Below are 14,113 nucleotides of genomic sequence, written 5' to 3'. Positions count from 1 at the left end.
GATAACAATTGTGATGTAATATGAATAAATTAATAAAATATATTTAAAAAAAAGAAAGTGGGAACCTCAGTTGAGAAAAATTCCCTAACAAACTGGCCTGTGTGCAAGTCTGTTGTCCGTTTTCTTGATTGATATCTGATGTGAGAGAGCCCAGCTCACTATGATCAGTGGCACTGTGGGTGGACAGGAAATAGGGCTGGGAGCTCCATGAGAGCAAGTCAGTAAGCAGCCCTCCGCCATCACCTCTGTAGTAGCTCCTGCCTCCATGCTCCCACCTTGAATTTCTTCCCTGATTTTTCCAATGGTGCACTGCAAGTTATAAGATGAAACAAATCCTTTCTCCTCAAGTTGCTTTTTGTCGTGATGTTTTCTCACAGTAGTGGGATCTTTAACCAAGGAAATAGGAATGTTATATATACCCAACCTCAAAGATATATATGAGATTTGGGGGAAAAGAGGGCTTTCTTTGTTTTTTAAAACTATATCTCTCTCAACAGGATCTTCTTCCATGAGGAAACATCAGTGTTGATCACCACACTGGGATCCAGAAGAGTCCAGTGACCAAGCATGGCTTCCTCATGGAGACTAATTTTGTTCTTGTCTATCACCAGGTGTCTGTCAGGTAAAATGCATGTCTAATCATTTGGTTTTTATTAATTCTCAGTTAAGAAAACTGTATGATGATCTTCTCACAAAGTTTTGTTTATGTTGGTTATAATTTATGCTAATACAGATATTGTTTCTTAGAACTAAGCAAGCTTGCCAACATTGCAGAATATTCACAAAGCTCAATAATGAAGTACATTATAAAAATACTGAATAAGTATCTACCTTACTGACCTTCCCTTTCGACCATTGTTAGCATTCAGAAGCTTTGGATAAAGGATACACGGGTCACTTTGCAATGTAAAGTGTTTCCTGTCAAACAGGGGTATGTTGCTTTATTTTACACATACAATCTTATTTTTAAGCACATATAATTATTCTTTCCCTCCACTCTTTCTCTCTCTCTCTCTCTCTCTCTCTCTCTCTCTCTCTCTCTCTCTCTCTCTCTCATGTGTGGTGTGTGTGTGTGTGTGTGTGTGTGTGTGTGTGTGTGTGTGTGTGTGTTCTCTAGCACACATATATGACAGTCTGCATGTAGAGGTCTGGTGACAATTCCCAGTACCCACTAGCCCTCTTATGGCCTTCTTTATAACGTTGTTGAGGCATATGTTAATATATTTATCTACTTATCACAGCTTTTTTGACTCTGTATTGACTTTATCTGTTGTTGGATCCAAATAAGATATTAAATTCTGAAAAAAAAAGTTTATTTTATTTTGAGCAATAATCTCAATATATCATAAATTGATATACTCAGGCTTATTTGTTTTAAGAGTGTTTAGAAATCAAATATCATAATTTTTGTGATAACCACATTATATGGAGATGTTTATTAAATTGTACTCGGTGTTTGTACTGTAAATAAAGATTGTTAGGCATAATGGTAAGTCTTAAAAGTGTGGCTACCATCTTTTTAGAGTATTATTTTTATCATTTACAAACCTATTTATAACTTAGTAATTATCCCAAATAAAGTTTTAGTAGAATGACACTTATTTTTTATATATAATGAACCAGTGTTTTATAGAAACATTGTCCACATAACATACATATATACGTACTGTTTAGTATGTGGAAATGCGGATGATACAGCCATATACACAATGTTCATTTTACATGTCGGGCCATGCACTCCTAACACTTATAACATACTGTATTAATAATGGTTGAAAGTATACAAATTGTGTTTGTGTGTCAACGAATCAAATACCTTCTCCTACAGGATCACATTTTGCGTGTTACAGTGTTTCCCAAAGAAAGGTGCAAACTGTCGAACAGTGCAGGTAGAAGATCACACCTAGTGAGAAGAAAGCATAAAGTTTACAATCATAGAGCTATGCTTCTCCTAGCAATTATACAATACCTTTCGGCTTGTCGCCCCTTCCTTCTCCATGTGTGCAAAACCTCCCATGAAATACATACAATATGTGAGTATTTTACAACCCTATCTCTGCATCACAAAGTGCTACCAATATGCTTATTGAAATCTGAAGTTGTCTCTGTGTGTGGAGAGATAAGTTTGACATTTAACTTCTATAAATCAATATACGATAAGATATACCACTAAGCACACTTGAATATATTACATGTTACTTAAATCTGTGTATAGAAGCCTTTCATCCGAATACTGGCAATTGACTAACTGCAAAGCCACCAACACATTAATTATTCATTTATCAGTAATATTATTTATTGTAAACATTGCTTTTAAACAGTAAGTGTAAGAAAAGATGTGAAGGTTGGGACCTGTATAAGATGCTGGGAGAGGCCAGTGTGTCACTTTGAAAAGTGTGTATCAAAGATCCTGGGCCTGAAATGAAAATCAAAGTTCATTGATACCATGATCACTTAAAAAACAAGTCTCCTGAAAGCTGTTTCTACCTGATTCTGTTACTGTCTGTGTGGTATTACCCTTCCGCTGACGTCACTCTGCTTCTCCCATATCTTCTCTGGGTGTTTGAACTCATGAGCTGTCAGTTTGTTGTTTTCATCTGTGAGTTGACAGTGCTGAAGGTCGACATTAGCAGACAAAGTTGCTTTCTCTTGAACTCACCCAATAATAGATATTTTTCCAACTAAATACTTCCTTCAAGGAAGATATGCCATGTATTTTAGAGAATAGAAGAGTGCTATGTCTTGCCTGGGATCTCTGCTGCTTCTCAAGTTTGTGTGGGTATCAAGTTGTCATTGACAGCAGAAAAAAATGAAACAATGGAAGGAATTTAAACTTTTTCACCATACCTGCATTTAATATGGAGCAAATATAGTGGTATTTTAGAATGAATTGATTTTCATAATTTTATAATGAATTAATTTTAGAGATCTGCCTAAGAGAACTAGTAACTACTTGAAAGGATCATATTCAGGAATGCTTATATTTGAAGTCTTTACCATGGTCTACATCTGCTGATGTTTAATCAGTTCCTATGGTGTAATATTTTATCATCTTCTGTCTTGTTTTTAGTGTGCATTGTTACTGCTTTATGTTAGATGTATGTGTCGTTGTGTGACAAATTTTTACCACACTAATCACTGAGATGAGAATGAGGCTAATTAAGTTATATGCCATGTGTATGTATAATATGATTGGGGGTCTTTGAATAAGAAAGAACGACTAAATATAGCCGATAAACACCCTGAGATTTTCTTTATACATCCATTTCCTGGGTGTGCTTTCCTGAGAAATACAAAAGAGACCTTACACAGTTCAGCCTTGTTTGAAAACTGGTTGCTGCTACAGGAAGGGCTTCTCATGGGACTCATGACCTTACAGTGATATCAGACATGCAAGTAGAGCCAGACACAATGACATGTTGTTACAAATCAGCTTAAATTTTTAAAAAAATATTAAAAAGCTGGTAAGGATTTTGGATTAAATTCCATCTAGTTTCAGTGAACTTGCAAATTGGTGCAATCAATCAAAAGAGCTTTACAATTTGTTACAAATCCAAATATTCTTACCCTATGACGAAGCAGATCCTCTCCAACTAAGTTTCCACCTAGCTGGTTTGAAAAGATGGACAGTAGTTGCATGTAAATCAGAAAGTAAAAGAAAATCCATATATACCTATACATAAGAGCATTGTTATTATCCATTAATTAATAATTAATGATGGTGTTTATTTCCAAGTTTCAACAATAATTTTATACAATTAAAATCTAATGATTTGACAGGCTGAACGTGTTGTGCAGTTGGGATTGATGTACCTAGTTGCACCAAGTTAGATCATGGATCTGAATTTGTACCTCTACAGGTGTAAGATCACAATTTATTGGGGTTATCCATGTGGCAATGGCTAGAGTTGTTGGGGTATTAGTATGTATGTACATTTGTATTCATATATGTTATAAACAAACACAAATGTTTCTATACATAAATTTATGTACATATACACAGAGCTGTTTTATTTCAGTCATCCTAAAAGACACACATGCAGAGACGACACATAAAGTGTCAAGCTCTTTCTTTTTATTCAGTTTGTTCTTGAAGGAACAAGGAGTATTTCAGAAATGACTGATTATAGGACTTCAGCTCGAAATGCTCTCTATAAATCACTTCAGAGTACCTTATGTGCCTGGGAACATGGACGTGCTAGGGCAAATAACATTACTTTAAAAAAAAGAGACATCAAGAGGTGTGGGCTGGGAGATAGCCCAGCAGGTAAAATGTTTGCTATGTAGTGCAAAAAGTCAGTCCACATTCCCAAGAACACACCAAAACCTGGACACCTGAGCACATGTCCGTAACTCCAGGGCCGCTGTGGCAGGATGAGAGGGGAACAGGAGAACCCTGGAATCTGGAAGACAAGTAGCCTGGCATAGGCATAGGCACACACACACACACACACACACACACACACACACACACACACACACACACACACACTTCAATTTTCTAAATTTTAAAATGAAAAACAATAAGGATAGTATGACACAAACCTAAATGTCTCCCCCAAGTTGAAACTGGTGCATTTGTGCCACACATTAAAGTTAAAATGACTGCATGATGGCTGAAATAATAAAATAAGTACAAGTGAGTCTACATTGCAGTATATAAAATGTTGAATAAATAATGAATCATGAATGAAGACATTTTTCTGTAGATGAATGTCAAGTAGTCTTTATAAATGCTTTGTCCTTGAGGAGGTGTTGTTTAAACGATTCTTTCCTTAAGTGTGAACTGTGCATGGAAACTTTTCCAGGTGTGAAAAATGTCCCTCCTTGTTGTTGATTCCACACCCAGTCCAGTTGTCCATGGAGACCAAGTATTTGATGAAGCAGCTTCCAACCTTTCAACATTGGGTAAACTGTGGTATAAAAGGGAGATTGGGGAGAAAGACAAATCTAATTTGTTATTGTGGATAGAAACACAAACATAATAACAAGAATATTGGGTGAAATCTAAGAAAACAGTCATAAAGTTTCCTCAGGAGCTTCTATTCTTAACTATGGCTGTGAGAGACCAGAATATATGTAACTTCAAAAAAATGCCTCTTTCATGTCTTGATTATTTTGACCTTGAATTTTTTTCACTTCAGACATGAGTGACTAAGAAGAACTACCTTTTAGTTAGATCAATTTGCATATATAAAGCAAATGTGCCCCTCTGCTTGTATCTCCTTTTCTTCATGAGAAGGAGAGTGATCTGCTTGGAGAAATAAAAGAATGGAAAAGATTTGGAGAGAAGTGTATGGTTATAATTCCTTTTGTGTGTGTTTAAGACCCAAACACATACTAGAGACAGGACTTAAATTGCCTTCATGCCCAAGGACACGGATTCTTGTATGCTTTCAATATCACGAGCTTATCTTGCTCAGGTAACCACAGGTGCTGTGAATTCATGAACTGAACAGAGATGAGTGACATCATGTCCAGATGATGGGATTTCTGAGTGACATCATGTCCAGGTGATGGGATTTCACAGAACTGCTCCCCATACGTAGGCTCTTACATTCTTCCCTGAGCCTTAGAGAGGTGATAAAGATGTCCAATTCAAAGAACAGTAAACTCCATGCTCTTTTACGTTCAGCATTTTGACCAGTTATAAGCCTCTATGCTATGTACAATCTATTACAAATAGAAGCCTTTCTGATCAAGGCTGACAGCCACCTTGACCTTTGAGTATAAACATACACATTTAGAAAACAGTTTCATCCCATAGCTGTTTACCAAAGGGATGGTGGAGTCTCTCTCTGGCTGGTTTTCAGTATAAGGAATGAGATTCCTTTTGTGGAGAAGTCCTTGCATCCCATCAGGAAGTGACTGGTTATAAATGTAGCATATCCTGTCTGATTGGTTGGTATTTTAGCTCACAGGGGTCATAGCCTGGTGAACGTGCTTGTGACTCTTCTTCCCCAGGAGCTGGTATAGTACCTTCCAGTCTTCCAAAACATTTATATAGGTCCATGTGGTGGCAGTATCTGCAGTAACAAGAAGTGTTAACCGCAATGTACAAGCTTTTCCAAGCCCTGCTGTTCTTTTTGCCAAAGACTAGTGGATATTTCTCTGCACTCTTGCTTTTGATATAGTAGCAAATGAGAAGAACATCGCCTAAATTTACTAGCTGTATTTAAAGTAAAAGCTTTAAAAATCAGGAAATTATTGTCTTCCACATTTAATTAATTACCTCCAGTAAAAGGTAAAATTTTTATAAGTTTATAAGAAGCATTTTGAGAAAAATCATAATTATTGTATATAATATTATAGGTAATTTTGAATATATCCAAGTGTGAACACAAACACACATGCATATATATTATATATGTGTGGTGTGTGTGTGTGTGTGTGTATGTACATATATGGAAAAAGAGATCAACATTTTTGCCTCTGTTGGATTAAAATAATCCAAGTTACTTTCAATGTAAAAATAATAAAATGATTCTCAGAGAACATGTCATTGCCTAAGTAAATGCAGAAATAGCAATAGGAAATGACGGTGGGATTCATCCTTTGTATATGAACTACTAAGAAAATTTCCTGACTCGTGGCAGCTACTTATGAATTACTTTTTGTTTATTCTCTAGGCTTGAAAGAGCAACAACAAAATGAAAGGTGTGAACTGATTCTCTGTGTTACACAAAGTATCCCGGCCAGTAGTTTCCTCAGTTATCTTAGTTCTCTGGGACAGTGGCTGGGAATTATGCTAATTCAGCTATAAATACTGAACACGGGAGAAGAATATTATAAGAGTATTCATATAGCAAAGTTCCTTTCTATGTAGCATAAATTGTTCTTCATTGGTGACACAGATGAGAAACCATATTTAATGTCCACTTAGTGTGTAGCCTGTGATGCTGTTCACAGTGAGGTACTGACTCCTCCAGTAAGAGCTGCTTCCTGAGACCAACAGACATTGTCACTTTCGTCCGGTTGCTGCCACACTCCAGGCCTACAAGGACCAGTTTCTTCACGTTTATGTTTTGTGCCCTTGTGAGTTCCACTCCTAGGCAAGTGAAAACTAGTGGACGTATAATGTTTAGGCTGCCTCCTATAGCAACACTTTGGAACACACCAGATGAGATGGGAAGTCCAACTGCTCAGCTACAATGATCATCCTCCTCCAATTCTCACATAAGTACCAGTATGTATCTATTCAGTCGCTTGCAGATGCTTCTGTAAGCTGTATTGGGTTAAAAATAACAACAAGGACAATAACAAAAGCACTATTTTTTCTCTTAAACCTATTCTCCTTCTTTGATATAAATCCATTTTATTGAAAAGGAGACAGTTTGCTTCCTCTGCCAAGCAGATGATGTACTGGTGGACAGAGAATGCCTGTCACTGATAAGCTTATACAAATACTGTCTTCCTTGGAGGTGGTGAGGTAAATCACAAAAACCTTTGTCATTGTCAGAGTGCTACCTCAGGGCTTATAAAGGAAAACACAAACAAAGGTGCAGTAGCAAACAGGTGCCCAACAACCCTGAAGGGTCTACTGGAATTTAGAAAGAAAAATGGATTAAGGCTCCTTCCTGATCATTTTTAAATTATGCATTTACACATTGTGTTAGCTCACAGGAAGACCTAGTACCAGGAGCTACCTCCCTGTGTCAATGCAAGCAACTTTATCAACTATGCTCTGGGGGCATTAGAAATGTACTTATTCAGCCAACAATTTAATATCTCCTTCTTTGCAGAGCAGGAGGTAGGGGTAAGGGTTGGACCACCTGAGTTTAATGCACTTCACTGTTTGCATCCTAATGGCAAAGACCATATTAAAAGTCATGTATAATTGTCACAATTCCTGGGGTGAAATAAAATTAAGCCATCAACCAACAGACTAGTTCAGAGCCTTAAGAAATGATTGCGAGTGTGTATCTCAGTTTAATGATGATTACACAGAGCAATAACTTATGTGGTCAGCTGAATGTGATTTCCTTTACATGACAGTATTTATTGAAAACAATTTTCCACTTCATTATTGAGGGGATAGTATATGTCAAAGTACTCTGCCCCTTAGAAAAAAGGTGTGTGGTTAGAAATATGGCTCAGTGGTTAATAGCACTGACTGCTCTTCCAGAGGATCTGGTTCAATTCCCAGCAACCACATGTCAGCTGACAACTGTCTGTAACTCCAGTATCTGACACCTTCACACAGATATGCATAAAGGCAAAACACAAATGCACATAAATAAAAATAAATAAATATTTTTAAAGAAAGAAAAAGTTGTGATGATCATCAAGTGTTCTTTAAAGCAGTTATACTGGTCTCAGGATTTTTCACTAACTATTTATCTTTTCTGATACAAAATTGATCATCTCATCCACAACATTTTTTTCACTTTAAAATAATGATCAGATAACTCATAATTAATCCTGTCCATGAGCACTTGTCCATGAGTGTTTACAACATTAGAGTTTAAATAGAGGTAAATCTCAAACACAACAGCACTAATATAAATGTACCTATTGATGAAACAGCTCTCTTACTTACCAGAAGCAGAGGCTGAGGGGGAGTGCCCTGCAGAGTCACTTTAGACATTTGTGAGCAAATGACTATCCCATTGGTTGGTTTCATCTCTATTCAGAATATAAAGTGGGTAGATAATTCTATTCACCTACCAGTAGCACCTAAGGAAGCCTACAAAATTGAGATACAGAAAAACACATAGGGCAAGTCCTGCTGGCATTAGTTTTTAAATGAATTATGTAGGGTTTTTAGAATCTGAATACCTATAATTCATTGTATATAAATTAAATCAGGCATAACTAATTGGAAGAAAGAAACTTTTAGTGTTGCCCCTTGTCTTTTGTTTTACCTTAGATTTTTTTGGGGGGAATTGTGCTTTTCTAATCATTAAGCCATTGGAAATGTACCAGCTTCACCATGTGGAGATATTTATATGGTGTGCCTGTCAGTTACTAAGTCACCTTTCTAGAATTTGGAAGAACATTGTTTGCCTTTGAATGTTCTTTGTTTCTCTGTCAAGAGAGCTAGCCAGAGCACAGCACTCTCCATAGTGGTGAGTTTGACCCTGGTGTATTCTTCCACATGGCTTCAGTCTCCATCTCACATGAGATGAGAACAGTGGGCCAAGTCAAGTAGAAGGACAGCTGTGGGTGATGCTCTTTTTACTTTGAGTAATAATGTATGTATTAATAGTTACGGTTTTCCTGCTTATGCAAAAATATGTGGAAATCTGCGCAATAAGCAGAGGCAGTTTGCGCTTCTTGAGGTGTCAGGCACAGGGGTGGGATAATGCTTGTGGTGATGTATACATACAGTTACTCTTAATTTAATAAACATAAAGCTTTTAAACATTCTTTCCTGTGGTTGTGAGGTATATAAATTAGTAATTTCCACTCAGAAAGTAGCCAAACTGAGTAACTTTGGATTCCTGATCTAACTATGCTGTTGCCCTTCAGTGCTAGCAACTCAGCTGTGGTTTGCTGGACCACATGGACTCTGGAGTTAAAGCAAGACAGTTACCTCAGTTTATTTCTGGACATTGTGAAAAGAATCTATAAAAATAGTAAAGAAAATAGAAGTCCAAAAAAGTTAGGGAAGGAGAGAAAATGGCCAAATCTTTGAGTCATTCAAGCTCACTTGGACCATGTCAGCAGGATGAGGTCAGCTGTTGCCCTCCATTTCCCCGAGCTGCACTTGCTGCAGGAGGTCTCTAGGACACAGGCAGCTGAGTGCCTTTCTCCTCCATCCTCTGTGCTAACTCAGAGATGGCCCCTTGCTGGCAGTGCTTTGCTTTGCTAGCCTAAAGCTATTTTTGTTTAATGCCTAAATTTAGAACTATTTCAGTCTGGCCCCGGGATTCTTATGTGTTCCATAATAACCCTGAAGAAATTGACCATTAAAAAAATAGGATTCTATGAGGCTCAACGTGCAATATTCTTTCACTTCTTGTCCAGTCTTCCCTCTAAGAGCTATCATAGCCAATGATAAAGACTGTCATACTGGCACACAGTTTGCATAGTGTGTTGGAGATTGTAATGCGGTGAAAATTAGTAAAATGAAAACAACATATACAAGAGTCAGAGTGAAGGCTTGGGAGTTGCATGTGCTTAATGCTCTTGTAGAGGACATGGATTTGGTTCCAGTACACATACACACCTGGCAATTCAGATCTGCCTGTAAGTCCAGTTGCAGGGATCTGATGCCCTCTGGCCTCACAGGACCTGCTCAACTGTGGTGCATAGGAACTCATGTAGCCATACACACATACACACAGATTAAAAACAAAGGACATGCATACAGATAACGCTCACTTTTTAGTCATAGAATCTTTTAAAATGATTAAATCATATTTCTATTAATCTTGTACATATTTGTTAGGGACTGTTGTGTTTTGTTTTAGGCCTTAAGGCTATAGCAATGTACAAATCTCTACCCTTGGGGAACACATATACATACAGAGAGAAATTATATTTTATCTAGAATAAATTAATATAAGATCTGATGGAGAAAATTCCCATGAAGAAAGTGAGTAAAGAGAGGATAAGAGGGCTGGGCAGCCTGGTAGGGGATGCTTTAGTCTATAGGATGATTATGAAGGTCTCTGTGAGTCATTTCTAAGGAAAGTTCCTACAGGCATAGAAAAGGAAGATACATGAGTTTCCAACAAAAAGTGCTTATGGAGGGCTGGCAGGGACAGCAGAAGAAAGTCTCATAGAAAGGAGAACAAACAACCTCTGCGGGGAAGGCTATGAAAAGAGTGATCAATGGAGAAACTCATTCTTTAGAAGCCACTTATGATGAATGCGTAAAGGTCTGCATGCAGAACCCACTGTCTATGCAGCAGTGAGGTCGGTGTAGTACGCCAGACGATGCCCAGTGCCCAGTTCAGTATCAGCATTCTGCCGCAGATGTAGTTCAGTGAAACTGTTAAAACAACATTGGACACTAAGCTCTCCAAATACTTCTCTAATTTTTGCTCCCATGGGTGAGGCACTCATAGACTATCCACCTCTCTTCATTTCAAGTAGATATTAACTAATTTTTTTTGTGCAATAAAGTTTATCCATACAGTGCTTTGGATTTTGACCAACAGCAGCAGAGACGTTGCACTGTCAGCAAAAACACGGGCTTTCAAGGTGTTTTTTTAAAAAAGGTTCAAATAGAAATTGATAAATGAGTCATGTATAATTTGACAAAAACAACAACATAAAATTTTACACAGAGTCCTGGCACAAAAACACAACCTGTGACCATCCAGTGGCATTCAACTGAGAAATGGAAAGCATCCGAGGTAAGAAAGCAGGAGTGCAGCCCAGGAGATGCACACATTCAGAGCAGGAGCGAGCCAGTGAGGGGTGCACATGAGAAGGCTGACTTTCCGCTGGTTTGCCGGTTTCCTTGGGCTATGTGCTTGCTTGCTCTATAGCTCAGATGATGGAAAGCTCATAATTTTTCTGTCATGGTTCCTAAAACTCTGGAGTTGCAGGATATAAACCGCCATGTCCAACTAAAAGATCACCTCCCTGTTTTGTGAATAGAGTGCCTAGATTAGAAACTGGGAGAATGGGTCAAGCGACAATTGCAATAGTTTTGAGGATAGAAAACCACATTAACAATTTATATCTGTAGGTGTTCAGAGCCTGTTTCTCAGCTTCATTTTAAGTCAGTGCAGGAAAAGGCCTATCCTGCCAGGGCTAACTGATTCAGTTGTATCAATAGGTGGAACAAGAGGGAAGAACAAGAGGAAGATGCTTTGTATCTTCCATGTTAACATGGCGATGGTAGTATGTTGTTTCCAGACTGTTTTCTCCATGCTAACATGGCTATTGTGTAATATTTGGTTCTAGGCTGTGTCTTTCATTCTAACATGTCTATGGTGTTGTGTTCAATTCCCGGATCAGTTACAGAACATGAACATATATAATGTCAAGATAAGAGAGATAAAAAAAAAAAATGCTCATGTCAAAGCAGAGATGGCTTAGAAAAGGAGCAAAATAAATGAGTCATCTGATTTCTACAGGATTTCTAAAGTCAGAATTCAGGATAGGGGCTAGAGAAATAGTTCAGTACTTGACAGTGCTTGTGCTCTTGAAGGGGACTGTCTTAGTCTGGGTTTTATGGCTGTGAAGGGACACCATAGCCAAGGCAACTCATATAGAGGCAAGCGTTTAATTGCTGCTGGCTTACAGTTCCAGAGATTTAGTCCATTATCATCATGGTAGGAAGCATGGCAGCATCCAGGCACAAATGGTGCTGGAGGAGCCGAGAGTTCTACATCTTGATCTGACCACAGCCAGGAGGAGACTGGATTGGTTTAAAAATGGACATAGCTTGAGCATTTAAGACATAAAAGCTCTACCTCCATGATGATACTCTTCCTCTCATAAGGCCACACTTCCCTTAATAAGGCCACATCTCATAACAGTGCCACTCCCTAATGGCCAAGCATTCAAACCCACGAATCTACTGAGGCCATACCTAGTCAGACTAACACAAGGACCAAAGTTTGGTTCCCAACATGCAAGTCAGCTGACTCACAATTGCCTGTAATTTTATCTGCAGGGGAGGTTACAACCTCTTTTTCTTCCTTTATTATATGAACAGCAGCCTCAAACGACATACATTTCTCCTGTAAAATTTCATTGATGATTTTTCCTAGACACCAAGTAAAAGGTGTTTACTTATGAGATATAAGTAGTGTGTAGGCATAAGGTTTATTGTAGTTGACCTTGGGTGGACTCTGAACATTTGGCATGCCTTTCTAGACATTAAGTAGTTTATTTTAAATTGTAACTTTTACTTGGGCCTTTACATGTAAAAGACACTTGGCCTTTACATATTGAGTAATAGCATGCAACTGTTCTTGTCCACTGAAAGATACAACACATGAAATTAACCACCTCTCATAGTGCAGTACTCACAAATATTTCAGGATGTGTTCTCTTGATGAAATACAAATTCCAAATTTACAGAGAGGAACAGAACTGGCACAAGGCCTATAGCAGCAATTCTAGCACAAAAGACAGAATTTGCCAGTTTATTACACATGCAACTACTATCTTTAACACCTACATTGGCCATGTGTAGCATATTTAGACTTATTCTAAACCATAAGAGTGAATAAAAAACTTGATCTACAAAAAAGTGAGGGGTGAGATTTGATGTCCTGAGGAGTGATTCTAAGGAGTCAGAGTTACATAAGTGTAGAACTAGGAGATTTTCTCATAATACTGTCCATTTTCTGGGTTGAATGTTCAGGCTTGAATTAAGGAATAATTGTATCAATATTAATTTGCAAAGATTATACAGTGACCCTTCAACTTTTACACATATGGCCACACTCTACAAAGTAATAGAAAGATGTTTTAACTGTCATTTTCCTGTTGCTTTTTAGTAATTGCAGTTGGAGATAGTTACCATCAAGAAGATGCAACTGCTCCCAAGCAGAACTCTGAACAGGGAGCCTGGATCAGGTTAGAAACAACACATGGCAGAGTGGGAGAGACACGATGATTCAGCAGCATGAACAATAGAAGTGTCCTGCCTGCTGCACTGGGACAGCATGGGGAGACAGAGATAGAAGTTTGAAATGAAGGTCTAAAAATGATTTGATAGAACATTCCTTTTAAGAAATTATTAGAATCAAAAATGAGTAGATGAATCAAATCGAAAAGAAATACAGAAATGTGAGTGTATGTGTGCAAGGTATGTGTTTGTTATGTCGGCCAGTTTTGGATGTGTATGTATTGAGTGTTTCTATGGCTTGTGGTAATTTGTACACAGTGTGTGAACTTGTATGTGTGTATGTGTGTGTGTGTGTGTGTTTGTATTTAGTGGAGCTAAGTAAGCAAGAAGCTAATCAGTTTTGGATTCCAGCCAAGGAAACTCTTTGGAAGTAATAGCACTGACTGGATCATAAACAGGCTTTGCACGTGCTCATCTGATTCCATTCTGTGAGGCTATTCCGCATGGTCAGAAGATTGTTTTAAATATAGCTTCCAGACAAGCTTCTAGAAATGACTCTTATAAAAATGTAAAGTGGAACATTTTGAGGAAAACAAAACAGAAGGAAGAGGACTAAGTGCCACATCTGACTTC

At 37.9% G+C, this 14,113-nt stretch overlaps 1 long non-coding RNA gene across 1 annotated transcript in view; it reads left to right on the top strand.

The window, feature by feature from the left end:
* Window positions 1–813, top strand: part of LOC127198111 (uncharacterized) — a 470,570-nt gene extending 469,757 nt beyond the window's left edge. The window contains exon 3 of the long non-coding RNA XR_007831809.1: window positions 498–813. This is a non-coding gene — a long non-coding RNA (uncharacterized LOC127198111). The remainder of the gene's footprint in view (window positions 1–497) is intronic.
* Window positions 814–14,113: the final 13,300 nt, after the last annotated feature.

The sequence above is a fragment of the Acomys russatus genome, chromosome 14 (genome assembly GCF_903995435.1).
Source record: "Acomys russatus chromosome 14, mAcoRus1.1, whole genome shotgun sequence".
NCBI lineage: Eukaryota > Metazoa > Chordata > Mammalia > Rodentia > Muridae > Acomys > Acomys russatus.
This window is presented reverse-complemented; position numbering and strand designations above follow the sequence as displayed.